Source organism: Salmo salar, unplaced genomic scaffold (assembly GCF_905237065.1).
Source record: "Salmo salar unplaced genomic scaffold, Ssal_v3.1, whole genome shotgun sequence".
Lineage (NCBI taxonomy): Eukaryota > Metazoa > Chordata > Actinopteri > Salmoniformes > Salmonidae > Salmo > Salmo salar.
The window spans coordinates 126,204-152,182 of NW_025549166.1; the positions used below are offsets into that span (position 1 = coordinate 126,204).

The 25,979-nt window shown below is 43.6% G+C and overlaps 1 pseudogene; it reads right to left on the reverse strand.

The window, feature by feature from the left end:
- Positions 1-4,952: 4,952 nt before the first annotated feature.
- Positions 4,953-25,979, reverse strand: part of LOC106591113 (plexin-B1-like) — a 91,780-nt pseudogene continuing 70,753 nt past the window's right edge.

Consider the following 25,979-nt stretch of genomic DNA (forward strand, 5'->3'; position numbering starts at 1 on the left):
CTATTCCTATATAGTGCACTACTTTAGACCAGGGCCCTATTCCTATATAATATACTTTTCTACTTTAGACCAGGGCCCTATTCCTATGGTGCACTACTTTAGACCAGGGCCCTATTCTATAATTTTCTGCACTTTTGAGCCAGGGCCCTATTCTATATAGGACATATAGACCAGGGCCTATTCCCTATGAGAACACTACTTTAGACCAGAGGCTATTCCCTATATAGACCAGGGCCTATTCCCTATAGAGGACACTACTTTAGACCAGGGCCTATTCCTATATTGAGGACACTACTTTAGACAGTGCCTATTCCCTATACCAGACCAGGGCCCTATTCCCTATAGACCAGGGCCTATTACCTATGAGGACACTACTGCTAGACCAGGGCCCTATTCCCTATAGACCAGGGCCTATTCTATAGGACACTACTTTTAGACAGAATTTCTTCCTATATAGAGGACATACTTTGGAGCCAGGGCCCTATTCCTATAGACCAGGCCCTATCTTTCTATATATATATAGGACACTACTTTAGACCAGGGCCCCTATTCCTATAGACCAAGGGCTATTTCTATATAGAGACACTACTTTGAGCCAGGGCCCTATTCCTATATAGACCAGAGCCTATTCCCTATATGAGAACACTACTTTAGACCAGGGCTATTCCCTATAGACCAGGGCCCTATTCCTATATATAGGACACTGCTGAACCAGGGCCTAACCTATATAGACCAGGAGCCTATTCCTATATAGACTGAGGGCTATTACCTATATAGAGGACACTACTTTTGAATGGAGCCTATTCCCTGAACCAGGCCTATTCCTATAGACCAGGGCCTATTCCCTATATATAGAACACTACTTTAGACCAGGGCCCTATTCCTATATAGACCAGGGCCCTATTCCCTATATGTAGAACACTACTTTAGACAGGGGCCAATTCCTATGAGACCAGGGCCCTCTTCCCTATAATAAAGGGCCTATTCCCTATCCTCTGAAGAACTTGCTGCACTTTAGACCAGGGGCCTATTTCCTATATATACCAGGGATTTCTTCCTATATAGAACATCTCTTTAGACCACGAACCTACTCCCCAGACCAGAGCCCTATTCCCTAGACCAGGGCCCTATTCCCTATATAGAGACACTTTCACTTTAGACCAGGGCCCTACATTCCCTAAGACCAGGGCCCTATTCCTACTCTATAGAACACTACTTTGGAACAAGGGGGCCCTATTCCCTATAGATAGGCCTACTCCCTATATAGACCCAGGGGCCCTATTCCCTATATAGACCAGGGCCCTATTCCTATATGAAGAACACTACCACTTTAGACCAGGGCCCTGCATAGATTTTAATTATATTCATCCCTATAGGAACACAAGAGAGCTTCCACAAGAGACCACTTTGGGGATCAGCTCAAAAGCAGTGCACTATGTAGGGGACAGGGGGCCATTTGGAACCATTAAGGTAGCCCGTGGCTAGCCATAAGCGATTTAAGCCTGCTGGGTCAGAAACCGACGAGTGAATGTCATTGCGAGTTAAGCGGGGTTGGGTAAGTTACTTTTCTAGATGTAATCTGTTAGGTTACTGAAGTTGCCTGTTTAAAACATTTTGTAATCAGTAAACGTAATTCCAGTGCTACTTAGATTACTGCTCCCTGGAAGGCGGCATTTGAAGAGGACAAGGAGGATCCGGAGAAGAGAACACGGGTTTGTTGTTCTCTGATTGGTGGTCATCGTTTTGGTGAGTCATGCGTTGTGGTCTCTGATTGGTGGTCATCGTTTGGTGAGTCATCATGGTGGTCTCTGATTGGTGGTCATCATTTAGAGGGTAGATCAGTCAGTGTGGTCTCCACTGTTGGTGGTCATCGTTTGGTGAGTCATCCTTGTGGTCCTCTGATTGGTGGTCATCATTAGTGGTCTCTGATTGGTGGTCATCATTTGGTGAAGTCACATCATAGGTGGTCTCTGATTGGTGGTCATCGTTTGGTGGAGTCCCATCGTTGTGAGTCTCTGATTGGTGGTCATCATTTGGTGGGTCATCATGGTGGTCTCTGATTGGTGGTCATCATTTGGTGTGTCATCATAGTGGTCTCTGATTGGTGGTCATCATTTGGTGTGTATTATCATCATCGTGGTTTCCTGATTGGTGGTCATCATTGGTGGTCCTCTGATTGGTGGTCATCATTTTGGTGTATGTCATCATAGTGGTCTCTGATTGGTGGTCGTCATTTGGTGGAGTCATCATAGGTGGTCTCTGATTGGTGGTCATCATAGTGGTCTCTGATTGGTGGCATCTGTTTGATGAGTCATCATATTAGTTATGTCTCTGATTGGTGGTCGTCATTTGGTGGTCATCATAGTGATCTCTGATTGGTGGTCATCATTTTGGTGAGTCATCATCGTGGTTTCTGATTGGTGGTCATCATTTGATGAGTCATCATAGTGGTTTTGTGCTCAGATCTCAGGTGGATCAAACTCTTCCCCTTTTATCCCACAAAACGCCTATTCTGAATTTTAAAAAAATAATCCAAGAAGTAATCGAGTTTTTCCAAAAGTATAGTGAAAATCTGATTACAAATTATAATTATTTTTGTTGTTGTTGCTTGGTAATGTAACTGATTACAGGTCCATATTTTTGTTATTTGTAATCAGATTCCATGTAATCAGTTACTCCCCAACCCCTGGCTGTTAGGTAACCTGTAACAGTAAAGATCAGGGGGTCTAACTTCTGTTCTGAACTACCGCAGTCTTTACACTCCTGTTCCCTGTTTAAATCCTGGATTTGGGGATTTTATGCTTATTTACTTCCTGACTCCAGGAATTCCTCCAACCCGGTGAAAAACAGTGGATGTATTAAAAAAGTTCCAGGAATTTTTTTTTTCTACCCTACCTCTACCCTTTACACATCCACAGTACAAATTCAAAACTAGTTTGCACGTCAGTTCATTTTGGCAAACGTTTTCCAACTTCCCCAAAACAAATTCTACACAGTAAGTCGTTTACAAAGTTACGAGAAGAAGGCACATTTGGTTTACTATCAGTGGAGGCTCTCCTCAGAGGGAAATAAAGTGGAGGATGGCATCGACAGACCGTTGGTGTGGATTATGAATAAGCACTATTTACAGAGAATAAGTTAGTTTTCTATACAGTGTCAGTCTGTTCAACAGAACAAACCTGCTAGACGCTGGTTTTAAAATGACTCAAATTCGTCTCAACTCCTCGTCAGCCCCCCTCTGCTGGCGACACCAGGTGTTGCCGGTTACAACCTTAAATGGTACCTGCGAGACTTATTGCTGTACATTTAGTGTCCACTGCCTGTTGTGAAATCTATTTGGCCTAAGTAGTAGTATATTAACTGTTCATTTGGTTTAACTTTGATTATATCAAACAGAAATGCTTTTCTAAGACTCGAGTCAGTATTACGGTTCGACCAGGGGTTGTGTTCGAAGGGATTGGCTGTAATTTCCAGCTCCACCTGTTTGGCAAGACAACACTTTAAAGACCCCAACAGACTGGTACTCAGGCTAGGTTCAGACCCCAACAGACTGGTACTCAGGCTAGGTTCAGACCCCAACAGACTGGTACTCAGGCTAGGTTCAGACCCCAACAGAGAAGTGAAACAGGTGAAAATGTGTAACAACAACAAGACGTCTCTGTTCTGCAGTAAACATCTCGTTTTGAGTTCAGTGGTCAGCTACAAGACAGCACAGAACACACAGGTTAAATTGCTTTAAAATCTTCAGTGTGTAATTGGAAAATGGATTTCAAAACAACAAGACATTAGGGGGAGAGGGTGGGAATAAAACATTTTGCAACACCACCAGACATTGAGCTTGTATTTCCTGGTATTCAAGGATATAGATGTTCACAAAACTACTGTTAATAAAGAAAGGTTTTGCTAAAAACCGTCCATCTGTAGGTAGAGTACTAGAGAGAGTCTGACAGGCTGGAGAGCTGCTGGGCGGAGGCCCCCAATGCGGTGGTTATAGACTGTCATTAAGACTAGACTTAGGGCTCGACAGGACGTCCACGTTGCAGTCGACCTGTACAGCTCAGGGGGTTAATATAGGCCGTGTCAGATGTTATCATCTGTGCAGCATGACTGCAATACAGACGCCCTGGAACATACATCTACACCCATGACAGCAGTATGTGGACACCCCTTCAAATTGGGGATTTATTTCAGAAACACCCGTTGCTGATAGGTGGATAACATTAAGCACACAACCATGCAATCTCCATAGACAAACATTGGCAGTAGAATGGACCCTACTGAAAAGCTCAGTGACTTTCAACGTGGCACCATCATAGGATGCCACCTTTCCAACAAGTCAGTTCATCAAGCATTTCTGCCCTGCTAGAGTTGCCCGGGTCAACTGTAAGTGCTGTTATTGTGAAATGGAAATGTCTAGGAGCAACAACGGCACAGCCACAAAGTGGTAGGCCACAACAAGCTCACAGAACGGACAGCCGAGTGCTGAAACGTGTAAAAATCATCTGTCCTCGGTTGCAACGCTCACTACCGAAGTTCCAAACTGCCTCTGGAAGCAACATCAGAACCATGTACACACACACACGCGCTTTGCACCGCACTTTACTACACACAACATAAAGCATATACGAGTGGATGAGGAAGATAGTTTCATTTAAATGGTCTGTGTAAGTGTGCTTTTCCCCGCGTTGAGTTCAGTTCCTCCATAATATCTAGCGCAGAAACAACTCCGCCCCTTAACAGAATTTATTTTTCCGTGAGATGTTTCGCTCTGAGGCAGCCCCCTCCCCGGGCGGGAGCAATATGCGAGACGAGAGTGGGTCCGCCCCGGGAGAAAAAAAGAACCCCATGAGAGGAAGTGGATCTGAGTGTTTCGCGTTCTCTGCTGTAACGTTCTGTGGTACTAAACGCAGCTCTGTCCGTCTGTGGTTCTCCACCAGGTCAGAGATCAGGGGTTAAAGGTCAGTGACCTTGTTCTCCACCAGGCGCGACCTGCTGTAGACGATAGGCCAGGAGTCGAGATCAGGGGTTAAAGGTCAGTGACCTTGTTCTCCACCAGGGCGGCGACCTGCTGTAGACGATAGGCCAGCTGCATCTTCTGTCCAGCTCCATCCTCCTCCAGAGATGTGATGATCTACAGAGACAACAACATTACTACCTAGAAAGGACTGTGGGGTGGGGTGGTGTGGGGTGTGGTGGGGTGGGGTGGGGGGTGTGGGGTGGTGTGGGGTGGGGTGGGGTGGGGTGGTGTGGTGGGGTGGGGTGGGGGGGTGGGGTGGGGTGGGGTGGTGGGGTGGTGGGGTGGGGGTGGTGGGGTGGGGTGTGGTGGGGTGGGGTGGGGTGGGGTGGGGTGGGGTGGTGGGGTGGGGTGGTGGGGTGGTGTGTGGTGGGTTGGTGTGGTGGGGGGGGTGGGGTGGTGTGGTGGGTGGGGTGGGGTGGTGGGGTGGGGTGGTGTGGTGGGGTGGTTGGTGGGGTGGGGTGGGGTGGGGGGTGGTGGGGTGGGGTGGTGGGTGTGGTGGTGGGTGGGGTGGGGTGGTGGGGTGGACTGTGGTGGGGTGGGGTGTGGTGGGGTGGGGTGGGGTGGGGTGGTGGGTGGACTGTGGTGGGGTGTGGTGGGGGGGGGTGGTGTGGTGGGGTGGTGTGGTGGGGTGGGGTGGTGTGGTGGGGTGGGGTGGTGTGGTGGGGGTGGGGTGGTGGGGGTGGGGTGGTGGGTGGGGTGGTGGTGGTGGTGGTGGGGGGTGGTGTGGTGGGGTGGTGTGGTGGGGTGGGGGTGGGGTGGGGGGGGTGGTGGGGTGGTGTGTGTGTAGTGTGTGTGTAGTGTGTGTGTATATATATATATATATACCTGGTCGTGTATTTGTTGATGTATTTATACAACTCAAGCAGAGCCACCAGACTGTTCATGTCTGATCCAAAACTCTGAAAAGTCAGACATGGAAACACAATGTTACAATCTACTGTGTTGGACATCACAACAACATGATCTATAATGTATATTTAACTGCATAGACTCCATAATAATCTCACAGTAAAGTAGAGCAGAGCTAGGTGGAGTAGAGTGGACAGGAGGGGGAGGAGGACAGGATGGGGAGGAGGGAAGAGGAGAGGTGATGAGGAGGGGAGAGAGGGTGAGGAGGGAGAGGAGGAGGGGAGAGGAGAGGAGAGGAGGAGGGGAGAGGAGAGGTGGTGAGGAGGGGAGAGGAGGAGGGGAGAGGAGAGGTGGTGAGAGAGGAGAGGAGGGGAGAGGGGGAGGAGAGAAGAGGAGAAGAGGAGGTGAGGAGAGGTGGTGAGGAGGGGAGGAGAGAAGAGGAGAGGGGGTGAGGGGGGAGAGGAGGAGGGGAGAGGGGAGGTGGTGAGGAGGAGGGGAGAGGAGGGGAGGAGAGAAGAGGAGAAGAGGAGGTGAGGAGAGGTGGTGAGGAGGGGAAGAGAGAAGAGGAGAGGGGGTGAGGAGGGGAGGAGAGGAGAGGTAGTAAATCCACTCACCCCCAGACAGCTCTGTTAGAGTAGAGTTCATCTCTTGGTAACAGCCAGACGCTGCACTGTGGATGTCACTATAATACCTGGAACAATACCCACAGAACACTATAATACCTGGAACAATACCCACAGAACACTATAATACCTGGAACAATACCCACAGAACACTATAATACCTGGAACAATACCCACAGAACACTATAATACCTGGAACAATACCCACAGAACACTATAATACCTGGAACAATACTTACAGAACACTATAATACCTGGAACAATACCCACAGAACACTGTAATACCTGGAACAATACCCACAGAACACACTATAATACCTGGAACAATACCCACAGAACACTATAATACCTGGAACAATACCCACAGAACACTATAATACCTGGAACAATACCCACAGAACACTATAATACCTGGAACAATACCCACAGAACACTATAATACCTGGAACAATACCCACAGAACACTATAATACCTGGAACAATACCCACAGAACACTATAATACCTGGAACAATACCCACAGAACACACTGTAATACCTGGAACAATACCCACAGAACACACTGTAATACCTGGAACAATACCCACAGAACACTATAATACCTGGAACAATACCCACAGAACACTATAATACCTGGAACAATACCCACAGAACACTGTAATACCTGGAACAATACCCACAGAACACTATAATACCTGGAACAATACCCACAGAACACTATAATACCTGGAACAATACCCACAGAACACTGTAATACCTGGAACAATACCCACAGAACACTGTAATACCTGGAACAATACCCACAGAACACTGTAATACCTGGAACAATACCCACAGAACACTATAATACCTGGAACAATACCCACAGAACACTGTAATACCTGGAACAATACCCACAGAACACTGTAACACCTGGAACAATACCCACAGAACACTGTAACACCTGGAACAATACCCACAGAACACTATAATACCTGGAACAATACCCACAGAACACACTATAATACCTGGAACAATACCCACAGAACACTATAATACCTGGAACAATACCCACAGAACACACTATAATACCTGGAACGATACCCACAGAACACTATAATACCTGGAACAATACCCACAGAACACTATAATACCTGGAACAATACCCACAGAACACTATAATACCTGGAACAATAAAGACCCACAGAACACTATAATACCTGGAACAATACCCACAGAACACTATAATACCTGGAACAATACCCACAGAACACTATAATACCTGGAACAATACCCACAGAACACTATAATACCTGGAACAATACCCACAGAACACTGTAATACCTGGAACAATACCCACAGAACACACTATAATACCTGGAACAATACCCACAGAACACTATAATACCTGGAACAATACCCACAGAACACTATAATACCTGGAACAATACCCACAGAACACTATAATACCTGGAACAATACCCACAGAACACTATAATACCTGGAACAATACCCACAGAACACTATAATACCTGGAACAATACCCACAGAACACACTGTAATACCTGGAACAATACCCACAGAACACACTGTAATACCTGGAACAATACCCACAGAACACTATAATACCTGGAACAATACCCACAGAACACTATAATACCTGGAACAATACCCACAGAACACTATAATACCTGGAACAATACCCACAGAACACTGTAATACCTGGAACAATACCCACAGAACACTATAATACCTGGAACAATACCCACAGAACACACTATAATACCTGGAACAATACCCACAGAACACTATAATACCTGGAACAATACCCACAGAACACACTATAATACCTGGAACGATACCCACAGAACACTATAATACCTGGAACAATACCCACAGAACACTATAATACCTGGAACAATACCCACAGAACACTGTAATACCTGGAACGATACCCACAGAACACTGTAATACCTGGAACAATACCCACAGAACACTATAATACCTGGAACAATACCCACAGAACACTGTAATACCTGGAACAATACCCACAGAACACTGTAATACCTGGAACAATACCCACAGAACACTATAATACCTGGAACAATACCCACAGAACACTATAATACCTGGAACAATACGCACAGAACACTGTAATACCTGGAACAATACCCACAGAACACTGTAATACCTGGAACAATACCCACAGAACACTATAATACCTGGAACGATACCCACAGAACACTGTAATACCTGGAACAATACCCACAGAACACTGTAATACCTGGAACAATACCCACAGAACACTATAATACCTGGAACAATACCCACAGAACACTATAATACCTGGAACAATACCCACAGAACACTATAATACCTGGAACAATACCCACAGAACACTATAATACCTGGAACAATACCCACAGAACACTATAATACCTGGAACAATACCCACAGAACACTATAATACCTGGAACAATACCCACAGAACACTGTAATACCTGGAACAATACCCACAGAACACACTATAATACCTGGAACAATACCCACAGAACACACTGTAAAACCTGGAACAATACCCACAGAACACACTGTAAAACCTGGAACAATACCCACAGAACACTATAATACCTGGAACAATACCCACAGAACACTATAATACCTGGAACAATACCCACAGAACACACTGTAAAACCTGGAACAATACCCACAGAACACTGTAATACCTGGAACAATACCCACAGAACACACTATAATACCTGGAACAATACCCACAGAACACTATAATACCTGGAACAATACCCACAGAACACTGTAATACCTGGAACAATACCCACAGAACACTGTAATACCTGGAACAATACCCACAGAACACTATAATACCTGGAACAATACCCACAGAACACTGTAATACCTGGAACAATACCCACAGAACACTATAATACCTGGAACAATACCCACAGAACACTATAATACCTGGAACAATACCCACAGAACACTATAATACCTGGAACAATACCCACAGAACACTGTAATACCTGGAACAATACCCACAGAACACTATAATACCTGGAACAATACCCACAGAACACTGTAATACCTGGAACAATACCCACAGAACACTATAATACCTGGAACAATACCCACAGAACACTGTAATACCTGGAACAATACCCACAGAACACTATAATACCTGGAACAATACCCACAGAACACTGTAATACCTGGAACAATACCCACAGAACACTGTAATACCTGGAACAATACCCACAGAACACTGTAATACCTGGAACAATACCCACAGAACACTATAATACCTGGAACAATACCCACAGAACACACTGTAATACCTGGAACGATACCCACAGAACACTCTAATACCTGGAACAATACCCACAGAACACTGTAATACCAGCTCCAATAACCCAGCTCCAATAACCCAGCTCCAATAACCAGCTCCAATAACCCAGCTCCAATAACCCAGCTCCAATAACCCAGCTCCAATAACCAGCTCCCATAACCCAGCTCCAATAACCCAGCTCCAATAACCAGCTCCAATAACCAGCTCCCATAACCAGCTCCAATAACCCAGCTCCAATAACCAGCTCCAATAACCAGCTCCAATAACCAGCTCCAATAACCCAGCTCCCATAACCCAGCTCCAATAACCAGCTCCAATAACCAGCTCCAATAACCAGCTCCCATAACCAGCTCCAATAACCAGCTCCAATAACCAGCTCCAATAACCAGCTCCCATAACCCAGCTCCAATAACCAGCTCCCATAACCAGCTCCCATAACCAGCTCCAATAACCAGCTCCAATAACCCAGCTCCAATAACCCAGCTCCAATAACCAGCTCCAATAACCCAGCTCCAATAACCCAGCTCCAATAACCCAGCTCCAATAACCAGCTCCCATAACCCAGCTCCAATAACCCAGCTCCAATAACCAGCTCCAATAACCAGCTCCCATAACCAGCTCCAATAACCCAGCTCCAATAACCAGCTCCAATAACCAGCTCCAATAACCAGCTCCAATAACCAGCTCCAACAACCAGCTCCAATAACCAGCTCCAATAACCAGCTCCCATAACCAGCTCCAATAACCAGCTCCAATAACCAGCTCCAATAACCAGCTCCAACAACCCAGCTCCAATAACCCAGCTCCCATAACCAGCTCCAATAACCAGCTCCAACAACCCAGCTCCAATAACCAGCTCCAATAACCAGCTCCATAACCAGCTCCAATAACCAGCTCCAATAACCAGCTCCAATAACCCAGCTCCAACAACCCAGCTCCAACAACCCAGCTCCAATAACCAGCTCCCATAACCCAGCTCCAATAACCTAGCTCATGTGACAGGGAACCAGTGGTCTGTCTGTCTGTCTGTCTGTCTGTCTGTCTGTCTGTCTGTCTGTCTGTCTGTCTGTCTGTCTGTCGTCTGTCTGTCTGTCTGTCTGTCTGTCTGTCTGTCTGTCTGTCTGTCTGTCTGTCTGTCTGCCTGCCTGCCTGCCTGCCTGCCTGCCTGCCTGCCTGCCTGCCTGCCTGTCTGTCTCACCTCTCAACAAGCTGTTTGTATCTGGGGATTTCTCTGGCGTACAGTAGTTTATTCACTGGAGAGTCCTGTTGGCAGGAAATCAAAATCACGATGTTAGACAGATTATGTTTGTCAACGACCATCATCATCATCATCATCATCATCATCATCATACTAAACAACACAAAGTTTCCTGTTCCTCGGCGTTATCCACTCTGAACAGAAATGATGAGGAAATACGAGATCTGCTGTCCTGACCCCAATTAATGATTACTGATTCCCTCTAACTGTACTTAGAAAATACTCTCTCTAAATAATAAATTCATTCAAATAAGTAAATAAACAAATAGAAGCGTGTTTTTAGATTGTGTTTTTTAAAATGTATTTTATAAATTGACTGACCCAAGATCCAAACTAACCTCTGGTCTTTACCGCAATTCTTAACCACGCAGATTTTGGACCAGGATTTCTGGAAGCTGGTTTTATCATTTGGCTTGATAAGGGGCACAGGCCGACTAAATGATTTATTCGTTGATAAGATTTTGTCATTTGGTTGAAAAGCGATGGTTGAAAAATATATTGAATCTCCCAAAGCGGGACTTTTTCCGCTTCCTACAAGTAAGACATTATATTTTAAAGAGCACTACCTTGATTGGCAACCCTGATGTATCTATCTCACAAAGGAAAATATCTGTAAATGTATTTATGATGCTTTCAGGTCGTTTTCTACTGTACACACACAGAGAGGGGAAACCAGTGTGGGAGAAAGAATTGTCTGTTACTATTGATGAGGAGATGTGGGAGTACATTTGGAGATATGCAAAAACAATATCTATATGTAATCGTACTAGAGCATCCAATTAAGAATAATACACAGAATTCATATATCCCCAAATCACAGACATGTTTTGTCACGTCCTGACCAGCAGAGGGAGTAATTGTATTAGTTTTGGTCAGGATGTGGCAGAGGGTTTGTGTTTTTGTATGTATTTCTACTTTCTGTCTAGTTTAGTTTTTCTATGTTTAGGTTTGGGTGTTGGACTCTCAATTGGAGGCAGGTGTTTCTAGTTGCCTCTGATTGGGAGTCCTATAATTAGGTGTGTGTTTGGTTTGGGTTTTGTGGGTAGTTGTTTTTGCATTGCTTTTTAGTATAGCCTGCAAGACTGTTGTACTGTCGTGTTTTTTTTTTTCGTGTTCTCTAATAAATAAGAAGAAGAAGGTCTCCCTAAAGAAGAAGGTCTCCCTAAAGAAGGTCTCCCTAAAGAAGGTCTCCCTAAAGAAGGTCTCCCTAAAGAAGAAGGTCTCCCTAAAGAAGAAGGTCTCCCTAAAGAAGAAGGTCTCCCTAAAGAAGGTCTCCCTAAAGAAGGTCTCCCTAAAGAAGGTCTCCCTAAAGAAGAAGGTCTCCCTAAAGAAGAAGGTCTCCCTAAAGAAGAAGGTCTCCCTAAAGAAGGTCTCCCTAAAGAAGAAGGTCTCTAAAGAAGAAGGTCTCCCTAAAGAAGAAGGTCTCCCTAAAGAAGAAGGTCTCCCTAAAGAAGGTCTCCATAAAGAAGAAGGTCTCCCTAAAGAAGGTCTCCATAAAGAAGAAGGTCTCCCTAAAGAAGAAGGTCTCCCTAAAGAAGAAGGTCTCCATAAAGAAGGTCTCCCTAAAGAAGGTCTCCATAAAGAAGGTCTCCCTAAAGAAGAAGGTCTCCCTGAAGAAGAAGGTCTCCCTAAAGAAGGTCTCCCTAAAGAAGAAGGTCTCCCCAAAGAAGAAGGTCTCCCTGAAGAAGAAGGTCTCCCTAAAGAAGAAGGACTACCTAAAGAAGGTCTTCCTAAAGAAGGTCTCCCTAAAGAAGAAGGTCTCCCTAAAGAAGAAGGTCTCCCTAAAGAAGAAGGTCTCCCCTAAAGAAGAAGGTCTCCCTAAAGGTCTCCCTAAAGGTCTCCCTAAAGAAGAAAGTCTCCCTAAAGAAGGTCTTCCTAAAGAAGAAGGTCTCCCTAAAGAAGGTCTCCCTAAAGAAGGTCTCCCTAAAGAAGGTCTCCCCTAAAGAAGAAGGTCTCGCTAAAGAAGAAGGTCTCCCTAAAGAAGAAGGTCTCCCTAAAGAAGAAGGTCTCCCTAAAGAAGGTCTCCCTAAAGAAGAAGGTCTCCCTAAAGAAGGTCTCCCTAAAGAAGGTCTCCCTAAAGAAGGTCTCCATAAAGAAGGTCTCCCTAAAGAAGAAGGTCTCCCTAAAGAAGGTCTCCCTAAAGAAGGTCTTCCTAAAGAAGGTCTCCCTAAAGAAGGTCTCCCTAAAGAAGGTCTTCCTAAAGAAGGTCTCCCTAAAGAAGAAGGTCTCCCTAAAGAAGAAGGTCTCCCTAAAGAAGAAGGTCTCCCTAAAGAAGGTCTCCCTAAAGAAGGTCTCCCTAAAGAAGAAGGTCTCCCTAAAGAAGAAGGTCTCCCTAAAGAAGAAGGTCTCCCTAAAGAAGAAGGTCTCCCTAAAGAAGAAGGTCTCCCTAAAGAAGAAGGTCTCCCTAAAGAAGAAGGTCTCCCTAAAGAAGAAGGTCTCCCTAAAGAAGGTCTCCCTAAAGAAGGTCTCCCTAAAGAAGAAGGACTCCCTAAAGAAGGTCTCCCTAAAGAAGGTCTCCCTAAAGAAGAAGGTCTCCCTAAAGAAGAAGGTCTCCCTAAAGAAAGTCTCCTTAAAGAAGAAGGTCTCCCTAAAGAAGGTCTCCCTAAAGAAGAAGGTCTCCCTAAAGAAGAAGGTCTCCCTAAAGAAGGTCTCCCCTAAAGAAGGTCTCCCTAAAGAAGGTCTCCCTAAAGAAGAAGGACTCCCTAAAGAAGGTCTCCCTAGTAGGCATGTTACTTCTGTGGATAAGAGGAGGCTTTACAACATCCTAACCTACGCAGTGAGGGAAAACCAAATTTTTTAATTGAATTTTTACATTTTTATTTATCTAGGCAAGTCAGTTAACAATTTACAATGACGGCCTAAACCAGCCAAACTCGGACGACGCTGTGCCAATTGTGCACAGAATATCTGACATGTACATTACATTCTAAAACAGATCAGTTCTACAAAGTGTAGGAACATTATTTAAATCACCCAGAAACTGATTTATCAGCTATTCTGCTGCAAGGATTTATTTATAATGGTGGTTGTTTACCTGTCTCAGGATTTCATTGTATGTTCCATGTGTTAGTTTAAATTCCTTTATTTAAACTGAGCTTTTATGTTTAATTATTTTTTTAATCTCTTAATATGGGAGAAAATTGTGAAATTTCTATAAAATACTATATCAACAACAAAATTACTGACCCGTCCAACTTTGTGTTCGGAGGTGGTGCAAGAGTCAATGAAGGTCTGCGCGATGACAGAGAGGACAGCGTCCACGCTATCGGTCACCTGGACATCAAACACAAACTGAGGGTTCTTCAGGATGTTGACCCAGAACCTCAGAGGCAAGCTGGAGGAATGGAGGGAGGAGAGGTGGTTATCCAGGGAAAAGTTATTGTTTTACGGAAGGAAATACAATGACCGTGTTCAAGAATATCACATGTTCAGTTGCTGATCACCGACAGAAGACGGAATAAGAACAACCAGCAGTTATTCAGGACAGTTATTCAGGACACAAGGTGATCAGTCAGTTTGCTCAGTCACTGATTGCGATGCAGTCGATCTCAGAAACGACCATTGAAAGTCTCACACTCTTCTCTCTTTGCAGTTTATAATAGAAGAGAGAAGACTTTCATTTTATTTAGTTATATGTTCTGTTAGACAGCACCTTACCAAAAGCTGCTTCTTTTAAAAATTATTTACAGTGGCTTGCAAAAGTATTCACCCCCCCCCCTTGGCATTTTCCTATTTTGTTGCCTTACAACCTGGAATTAAAATGGATTTCTTGAGGGTTTGTATCATTTGATTTACACAACATGCCTACCACTTTGAAAATGCTAAATATTTTTTCTTGGGAAACAAACAAGAAATAAGACCAAAAAAACGGAAAACTTGAGCGTGCATAATTATTCACCCCCCCCCAAAGTCAATACTTTGTAGAGCCACCTTTTGCAGCAATTACATCTGCAAGTCTCTTGTGGTTAGTCTCTATAAGCTTGGCACATCTAGCCACTGGGATTTTTGCCCATTCTTCAAGGCAAAACAGCTCCAGCTCCTTCAAGTTGGATGGGTTCTGCTGGTGTACAGCAATCTGTAAGTCATACCACAGATTCTCAATTGGATTGAGGTCTGGGCTTTGACTAGGCCGTTCCAAGACATTTAAATGTTTCCCCTTAAACCACTGCTTTAGCAGGATGCTTAGGGTCATTGTCCTGCTGGAAGGTGAACCTCCGTCCCAGTCTCAAATTTCTGGAAGACTGAAACAGGTTTCCCTCAAGAATGTCCCCTGTATTTAGTGCCATCCATCATTCCTTAAATTCTGACCAGTTTCTCAGGCCCTGCCGATGAAAAACATCCCCTCAGCATGATGCTGCCACCACCATGCTTCACTGTGGGGATGATGTTCTCGGGGGGATGAGAGGTGTTGGGTTTGCGCCAGACATAGGGTTTTCCTTGATGGCCAAAAAGCTCAATTTTAGTCTCATCTGACCAGAGTACCTTCTTCCATATGTTTGGGAAGTCTCCCACATGCCTTTTGGCGAACACCAAATGTGTTTGCTTATTTTTTCTTTAAGCAATGGCTTTTTTCTGGCCACTCTTCCAGAAATCCCAGCTCTGTGGAGTGTACGGCTTAAAGTGGTCCTATGGACAGATACTCCAATCTCCGCTGTGGAACCCTTCAGCTCCTTCAGGGTTATCTTTGGTCTCTTTGTTGCCTCTCTGATTAATGCCCTCCTTGCCTGGTCTGTGAGTTTTGGTGGGCGGCCCGCTATTGGCAGGTTTGTTGTGGTGCCAAATTCTTTCCATTTTTTTAATAATGGATTTAATGGTGCTCCGTGAGATGTTCAACATTTCTGATCTTTTTTTATGACCCAACCCTGATCTGTACTTCTCCACAACTTTGTCCCTGACCTGTTTGGAGAGCTCCTTGGTCTTCATGGTGCCGCTTGCTTAGTGGCGTTGCAGACTCTGGGGACTTTCAGAACAGGTGTATATATACTGAGATCATGTGACACTTAGATTGCACACAGGTGGACTTAATTTAACTAATTATGTGACTTCTGAAGGTAATTGGTTGCACCAGATCTTATTTAGGTGCTTCATAGTAAAGGGTGTGAAAACATATACACCCACCACTTTTCAGTTTTTGATTTTTTAGCATTTTTTTAAACAAGTGATTTTTTTCATTCCATTTCACCAATTTCGACTATCTTGTTTATGTCCATTACATAAAATCCAAATAAAAATCTATTTAAATTACAGGTTGTAATGCAACAAAATAGGAAAAAAACGCCATGGGGGGGTGGGGGTGGATTGAATACTTTTGCAAGGCACTGTAGACTTTACAGAAAGACAAACTAGGACCCAGTGACTGACTGACCTGTTGGTCCTCTTGAAGAACAATAAACATAAAATCAATCACTTGTTGTCTGACGGACCTGTTAGTTTTCCAGATGTGTACGGTCTCGGGTCGTCAATGCCGTGTTTCTCCGCCATGTCATCCAGGAAGTCAAAGAAGAAACGCACAGCGATGGGAGGAGGGCGCTTGGTGTTGAGGATGGCTACGAACACGTCGTCTACAAACTTCTGCAGCGTCCCCTTAGAGAGGAGAGAGACACAACAGCTAGGTATCTATATATATACTTTACCAGCTAGGTATCTATACCACAAAACTGATATAGCTCCTACATCTACATTCAAACAGTATGGATAACACAGTATGTAACTCTGGTATAGCCTTGGTCTGTTCTCTCTGTGTGTGTGTGTGTGTCTCTGTGTGTGTGTGTGTGTGTCTGTGTGTGTGTGTGTGTGTGTGTGTGTCTGTGTGTGTCTGTGTGTGTGTGTGTGTCTCTGTGTGTGTGTGTGTGTGTGTGTGTGTGTGTGTGTCTCTGTGTGTGTGTGTGTGTGTGTGTCTGTGTGTGTGTGTCTCTGTGTGTCTGTGTGTGTGTGTCTCTGTGTGTGTGTGTGTGTGTGTGTGTGTGTGTGTGTCTCTGTGTGTGTGTGTGTCTGTGTGTGTCTGTGTGTGTGTGTGTGTCTCTCTGTGTGTGTGTGTGTGTGTGTGTGTGTGTGTGTGTGTGTGTGTGTGTGTGTGTCTGTGTGTCTGTGTGTGTGTGTCTGTGTCTGTGTGTGTGTCTCTGTGTGTGTGTCTCTGTGTGTGTGTGTGTGTGTGTGTGTGTGTGTGTGTGTGTGTGTGTGTGTGTGTGTGTGTGTGTGTGTGTGTGTGTGTGTGTCTGTGTGTGTCTCGTGTGTGTGTGTGTGTGTGTGTGTGTGTGTGTGTCTGTGTGTCTGTGTGTGTGTGTCTGTGTCTGTGTGTGTGTCTCTGTGTGTGTGTGTACCTACCTTCATAGATAGTAGTCGTGTCAGGTATATCTCTGGTATTGCCTTGGCTCTCTCCCTCTCTCTCATGCTGCTCTTCCTGTGTTTGGGGATCTCTGGGTCCTCGCTGGACTTCACCAGGTGCCACAGCCTCAGCCCTTCCTCCCCCCCCTCCAACATGGGTGTCTCTACGGAGCGCACAGAGGGACACACTTCCAGGTCACACTTAAATTGAAATGGCACTGTATTCCCTAAAACTAGTGTCCTACCAAGGGGAATAGGGTGCCATTTTGGACAGGGGGAAACATATTCCTTATACTATAGTAGTACATCTCTTTGATATATGTATAGGGTGACATTTTGGAAACAGCTCTAAAATAATTCAGTACTTACATAGTATTAAACAGGCAATATAGTATTAAACAGATTATATAGTAGTATAACAGGCTATATAGTATTAAACAGATTATATAGTAGTATAACAGGCTATATAGTATTAAACAGATGATATAGTAGTATAACAGGTTATATAGTAGTATAACAGGCGATATAGTAGTATAACAGGCTATATAGTAGTATAACAGGTTCTATAGTAGTATAACAGGCTATATAGTAGTATAACAGGCTATATAGTAGTATAACAGGCTATATAGTAGTATAACAGGTTATGTAGTATTAAACAGGCTATATAGTAGTATGACAGGCTATATAGCAGTATAAAATGCTATATAGTAGTATAACAGGTTATATAGTATTAAACAGGTTATATAGTAGTATAATAGGCTATGTAGTATTAAACAGGTTATATAGCAGTATAACAGGTTATATAGTAGTATAACAGGCTATATAGTAGTATAACAGGCTATATAGTATAACAGGCTATATAGTAGTATAACAGGCAATATAGTAGTATAACAGGTTATATAGTAGTATAACAGGCTATATAGTAGTATAACAGGCTATATAGTAGTATAACAGGCTATATAGTATAATAGGCTATATAGTAGTATAACAGGTTATATAGTATAATAGGCTATATAGTAGTATAACAGGCTATATAGTAGTATAACAGGCTATATAGTAGTATAACAGGCTATATAGTATAATAGGCTATATAGTAGTATAACAGGCTATATAGTAGTATAACAGGCTATATAGTAGTATAACAGGTTATATAGTATAATAGGCTATATAGTAGTATAACAGGCTATATAGTAGTATAACAGGCTATGTAGTAGTATAACAGGTTATATAGTATAATAGGCTATATAGTAGTATAACAGGCTATATAGTAGTATAACAGGCTATATAGTAGTATAACAGGCTATATAGTATAACAGGCTATATAGTAGTATAACAGGCTATATAGTAGTATGACAGGCTATATAGCAGTATAAAATGCTATATTGTAGTATAACAGGCTATGTAGTATTAAATAGGTTATATAGTAGTATAACAGGTTATATAGTAGTATAACAGGCTATATAGTAGTATAACAGGCTATATAGTATAACAGGCTATATAGTAGTATAACAGGTTATATAGTATAATAGGCTATATAGTAGTATAACAGGCTATATAGTAGTATAACAGGCTATATAGTAGTATAACAGGTTATATAGTATAATAGGCTATATAGTAGTATAACAGGCTATATAGTAGTATAACAGGCTATATAGTAGTATAACAGGCTATATAGTGGTATAACAGGCTATATAGTATAATAGGCTATATAGTAGTATAACAGGCTATATAGTAGTATAACAGGCTATATAGTAGTATAACAGGTTATATAGTATAATAGGCTATATAGTAGTATAACAGGCTATATAGTAGTATAACAGGCTATATAGTAGTATAACAGGTTCTATAGTATAACAGGCTATATAGTAGTATAACAGGCAATATAGTAGTATAACAGGCTATATAGTAGTATAACAGGCTATATAGTAGTATAACAGGTTCTATATAGTATAACAGGCTCTATAGTAGTATAACAGGCTATATAGTAGTATAACAGGCTATATAGTAGTATAACAGGCTATATAGTAGTATAACAGGTTCTATAGTAGTATAACAGGTTCTATAGTAGTATGACAGGCTATATAGCAGTATAAAATGCTATATAGTAGTATAACAGGTTATATAGTATTAAACAGCTTATATAGTAGTATAACAGGCTATGTAGTATTAAACAGGTTATATAGTAGTATAACAGGCTATATAGTAGTATAACAGGCTATATAGTATAACAGGCTATATAGTATAACAGGCTATATAGTAGTATAACAGGTTATATAGTAGTATAACAGGCTATATAGTAGTATAACAGGCTATATAGTAGTATAACAGGTTATATAGTAGTATAACAGGTTATATAGTAGTATAACAGGCTATATAGTATAACAGGCTATATAGTATAACAGGCTATATAGTAGTATAACAGGTTATATAGTAGTATAACAGGCTATATAGTAGTATAACAGGCTATATAGTAGTATAACAGGTTATATAGCAGTATAACAGGTTATATAGTAGTATAACAGGCTATATAGTAGTATAACAGGCTATATAGTAGTATAACAGGCTATATAGTAGTATAACAGGTTATATAGTAGTATAACAGGTTATATAGTAGTATAACAGGCTATATAGTAGTATAACAGGTTCTATAGTATAACAGGCTATATAGTAGTAAAACAAGCTATATAGTAGTATAACAGGCTATATAGTAGTATAACAGGCTATATAGTAGTATAACAGGCTATATAGTATAACAGGCTATATAGTATAACAGGCTATATAGCAGTATAACAGGCTATATAGTAGTATAACAGGCTATATAGTAGTATAACAGTATTTACTCTCTCCGGTCTGGTAGACCTGGTGTATTCAGGCTATATAGTAGTATAACAGGTTCTATAGTAGTATAACAGGTTATATAGTAGTATAACAGGTTATATAGTAGTATAACAGTATTTACTCTCTCCGGTCTGGTAGACCTGGTGTATTCAGGCTATATAGTATAACAGGTTATATAGTAGTATAACAGGTTATATAGTAGTATAACAGGTTATATAGTAGTATAACAGGTTATATAGTAGTATAACAGTATTTACTCTCTCCGGTCTGGTAGACCTGGTGTATTCAGGCTATATAGTATAACAGGTTATATAGTAGTATAACAGTATTTACTCTCTCCGGTCTGGTAGACCTGGTGTATTCAGGCTATATAGTATAACAGGTTATATAGTAGTATAACAGGTTATATAGTAGTATAACAGTATTTACTCTCTCCGGTCTGGTAGACCTGGTGTATTCAGGCTATATAGTAGTATAACAGGTTCTATAGTAGTATAACAGTATTTACTCTCTCCAGTCTGGTAGACCTGGTGTATTCAGGCTATATAGTAGTATAACAGGTTCTATAGTAGTATAACAGGTTATATAGTAGTATAACAGTATTTACTCTCTCCGGTCTGGTAGACCTGGTGTATTCCCATGACAGCAGCTGACCTAGGGATCAGAGCCACTGTAGCTCCATCTGGTACCTGAGGAGAGAAAACACCAACAGATATCAACATCCAAGCCGTGTTCAGCGGGGCGCACATCAGCACAGGGGTTAACGTTTCTGATTGGACAAGACAGGCTCTACACCTTCCAGTTGTTTCCTGTTTTGTACCTACTGAACACCACTCTGCACTCCTGCTGAACACCACTCTGCACTCCTGCTGAACACCACTCTGCACTACTGCTGAACACCACTCTGCACTCCTGCTGAACACCACTCTGCACTCCTGCTGAACACCACTCTGCACTACTGCTGAACACCACTCTGCACTCCCTGCTGAACACCACTCTGCACTCCTGCTGAACACAACTCTGCACTCCCTGCTGAACACCACTCTGCACTCCTGCTGAACACCACTCTGCACTCCTGCTGAACACCACTCTGCACTCCTGCTGAACACCACTCCCTGCACTCCTGCTGAACACCACTCTGCACTCCTGCTGAACACCACTCTGCACTCCTACTGAACACCACTCTGCACTCCTCTGTGTGTAGTGGATGTGTGTGTAACTCTCTTACCTTGTAGTGCTGCAGAGTGTTGAGTTTCTTCCAGCGCCCCTGGACGATCGCTGTGACGTCATCGTCTGACAGTGTCAGGTGACCCGCCTGTCCCGATCGCCATTCTGACGAGACAAATCATATATGTTGTCTGAATACTACAAGACTGGGTTGAACCCGGGTTGTCTGAATACTACAAGACTGGGTTGAACCCGGGTTGTCTGAATGCTACAAGACTGGCGTGAATACTACAAGACTGGGTTGAACCCGGGTTGTCTGAATGCTATAAGCCTGGGTTGAACCCGGGTTGTCGGAATGCTATAAGACTGGGTTGAACCCGGGTTGTCTGAATGTTACAAGACTGGTTTAAACCCGGGTTGTCGGAATGCTATAAGACTGGGTTGAACCCGGGTTGTCTGAATGCTATAAGACTGGGTTGAACCCGGGTTGTCGGAATGCTATAAGACTGGGTTGAACCCGGGTTGTCGGAATGCTATAAGACTGGGTTGAACTTGCGTTGTCTGAATTTTACAAGACCGGTTTAAACCCGGGTTGTTGGAATGCTATAAGACTGGGTTAGCTAACACATGTCAGGTCACAGGTAAATTTACTCATTACCCGAGTGTGGTTTCAAATAAATATCTGTTTGCACTTTGGGCCGCAAAACGTTGAACGAAAGGTGCTTTACAAACAAAATGGGTTCATTATTCCTGGCATTGGTTCTTCAAACCACTGGTGTGTTATGTGTTCAAACATCACATTCATTAGTAGAGGGTCAAAAAGAGATTTTCTAAGTTAGGCTATTTTATTCATTGAGTCAACATGAGCAAAAGATAAGTATTCTCTATTCCTTACCCATGTCTCTGTTCCTTACCCAGGCCTCTGTTCCTTACCCAGGCCTCTGTTCCTTACCCAGGCCTCTGTTCCTTACCCAGGCCTCTGTTCCTTACCCAGGCCTCTGTTCCTTACCCAGGCCTCTGTTCCTTACCCAGGTCTCTGTTCCTTACCCAGGTCTCTGTTCCTTACCCAGGTCTCTGTTCCTTACCCAGGCCTCTATTCCTTACCCAGGCCTCTATTCCTTACCCAGGCCTCTATTCCTTACCCAGGCCTCTATTCCTTACCCAGGTCTAGTGAGTCTGCAGCAGGTCTCTGTGAGAAGGGAGCTCCTTTATAGATCTGGTCTAGGATCTTGTCTTTGACCTGTGTGATGGTGTCAGTGTCCAACACCTTGACCGGACACGGCTGCACCTCCACACCACTCTTCACCATCACCGTCAGAGTCTGACCAGAGGAGAGAGGGGGACGACGATGTCAACACACAAACCAAGGAAACTAAGGTAGGCTCAGAAACTATATCATATAGCAGGGTAGTAAAGAGTTGGAAGAAGAGAGGAAGAGTAGAGAGAGAGGATAGGGAGGTAGAGAGAGGAAGAGTAGAGAGGAAGTGTAGAGAGAGGATAGAGGAGGGAGAGAGAGGAAGAGTAGAGAGGAAGAGAGAGAGAGAGAGAGAGGAAGAGTAGAGAGAGCAAGAGTAGAGAAAGGAAAGAGAGAGAGGAGAGAGGAAAGAGATAAGAAAGAGGGGAAGAGTGGAGAGAGAGAGAGAGAGGCCTGTGGTGTTGATGGTATCCTCAATGAAATGATAAAATATACAGACCACAAATTCCAATTGTCTATACTTAAACTCTTTAACATCATCCTCAGCTCTGGCATCTTCCCCAATATTTGGAACCAAGGACTGATCACCCCAATACACAAAATTGGATACAAATTTGACCCCAATAACTACCGTGGGATATGCTTCAACAGCAACCTTGGGAAAATCCTCTGCATTATCATTAACAGCAGACTCGTACAAAAAGATAATTACTTGACACATTATAAAGAATTAACAAAAAAACAGAGCAAACTAGAATGCTATTTGGCCCTAAACAGAGAGTACAAAGTGGCAGAATACCTGACCACTGTGACTGACCCAAACTTAAGGAAAGCTTTGACTATGTACAGACTCAGTGAGCATAGCCTTGCTATTGAGAAAGGTCGCTGTAGGCAGACCTGGCTCTCAAGAGAAGACAGGCTATGTGCAACACTGCCCACAAAATGAGGTGGAAACTGAGCTGCACTTCCTAACCTCCTGCCAAATGTATGACCATATTAGAGACACATATTTCCCTCAGATTACACAGATCCACAAAGAATTAGAAAACAAATCCAATTTTGATAAACTCCCATATCTACTGGGTGAAATACCACAGTGTGCAATCACAGCAGCAAGATGTGTGACCTGTTGCCACAAGAAAAGGTCAACCAGTGAAGAACAAACACCATTGTAAATACAACCCATATTTATGTTTATTTATTTTCCCTTTTGTACTTTAAACATTTGTACATCATTACAACACTGTATATAGACATAATATGACAATTGTAATGTGTTTATTATTTTGGAGATAGAGAGGGAAAGAGGGAGAGGGAGTAGAGAGGGGAGTAGAGAGGGGAGTAGAGAGATAGATAGAGAGGGAGAGCTGAGAGGAGAGTAGAGAGGGAGAGAGAGAGCTGAGAGGAGAGTAGAGTAGAGTAGAGTAGAGTAGAGTAGAGTGGAGTGGAGAGAGAGTAGAGAGAGAGAGAGAGAGAGAGAGAGAGAGAGAGAGAGAGAGAGAGAGAGAGAGAGAGAGGAGAGCTTGGCTGAGACATACGATAGAGCAGTAGTCGATGTCCTCTCTCAGTAGATGGCTGTCGTTCAGGGTGCGCTTGGCTTTCCCCGTCACAGCATCTACTGGTCCCTTATCCACCTGGTACTTGATGGCTCTGTACAGCATATACAGGGGCTCCCCAGCCACCTCCTACAGGGGTACACAGTAGGACAATCAGATACACACCTTCATGGGAAGAATGACAGCAGAAAAAAATGTACAAAATGGAGACATTTAGCTTCGCTCACGCACAACACACACACACACACACACACACACACACACACACACACACACACACACACACACACACACACACACACACACACACACACACCTCACCTTGAGGAAGGAGTAGAGACAGATGGACATCCAGTTGGTTAGCATCTTCTCCACCACGGTCTCCGTCCTGACAGACAGACAGACAGACAGAGAGACAGAGGAGACAGACAGACAGACAGACAGACAGACAGACGAGACAGACAGACAGACAGACAGACAGACGAGACAGACAGAGACAGAGAGACAGACAGACAGAGAGACAGAGAGACAGACAGACAGACAGACAGACAGACAGACAGACAGACAGACAGAGAGACAGACAGACAGACAGACAGACGAACAGACAGACAGACAGACGAGACAGACAGACAGACAGACAGACAGACAGACAGACAGACAGACAGACAGACAGACAGACAGACAGACAGACGAGACAGAGAGACAGAGAGACGAGAGACAGACAGACAGACAGACAGACAGACAGACAGACAGACAGACAGAGAGACAGAGAGACAGACAGACAGACAGACAGACAGACAGACAGACAGACAGACAGACAGAGAGAGAGACAAACAGAGAGACAGACAGAGAGACAGACAGAGAGACAGACAGGCAGACAGAGAGAGAGACAAACAGGCAGACAGAGAGGCAGGCAGACAGAGAGACAAACAGGCAGACAGAAAGACAGAGAAACAGGCAGACAGGCAGACAGACAGACAGAGAGGCAGAAAGACAGCGAGACAAGTTGTAAATCATGGTGGACAATATTATTCTTGATGACGAGGGTAGTAGGGATGTGCATCTTTCCCTTTTACTTTGAAACAATTCATTTCCATTCGGGTTGATTGGAGGAACAAATGGACCTCTCTGAGCTGGACCTGTCTGAGCTGGACCTCTCTGAGCTGGACCTGTCTGAGCTGGACCTCTCTGAGCTGGATTTATAGGCAGCTGAGCTATAATGGAAACTGGGATCCTACCACCCCACTATCAGTTAGAGGGGAAACTGGGATTCTACCACCCCACTATCAGTTAGAGGGGAAACTGGGATTCTACCACCCCACTATCAGTTAGAGGGGAAACTGGGATTCTACCACCCCACTATCAGTTAGAGGGGAAACTGGGCTTCTACCACCCCACTATCAGTTAGAGGGGGATTCTACCACCCCACTATCAGTTAGAGGGGGATTCTACCACCCCACTATCAGTTAGAGGGGAAACTGGGATTCTACCACCCCACTATCAGTTAGAGGGGAAACTGGGGTTCTACCACCCCACTATCAGTTAGAGGGGAAACTGGGGTTCTACCACCCCACTATCAGTTAGAGGGGGGTTCTACCACCCCACTATCAGTTAGAGGGGAAACTGGGATTCTACCACCCCACTATCAGTTAGAGGGGAAACTGGGCTTCTACCACCCCACTATCAGTTAGAGGGGAAACTGGGATTCTACCACCCCACTATCAGTTAGAGGGGAAACTGGGGTTCTACCACCCCACTATCAGTTAGAGGGGAAACTGGGATTCTACCACCCCACTATCAGTTAGAGGGGAAA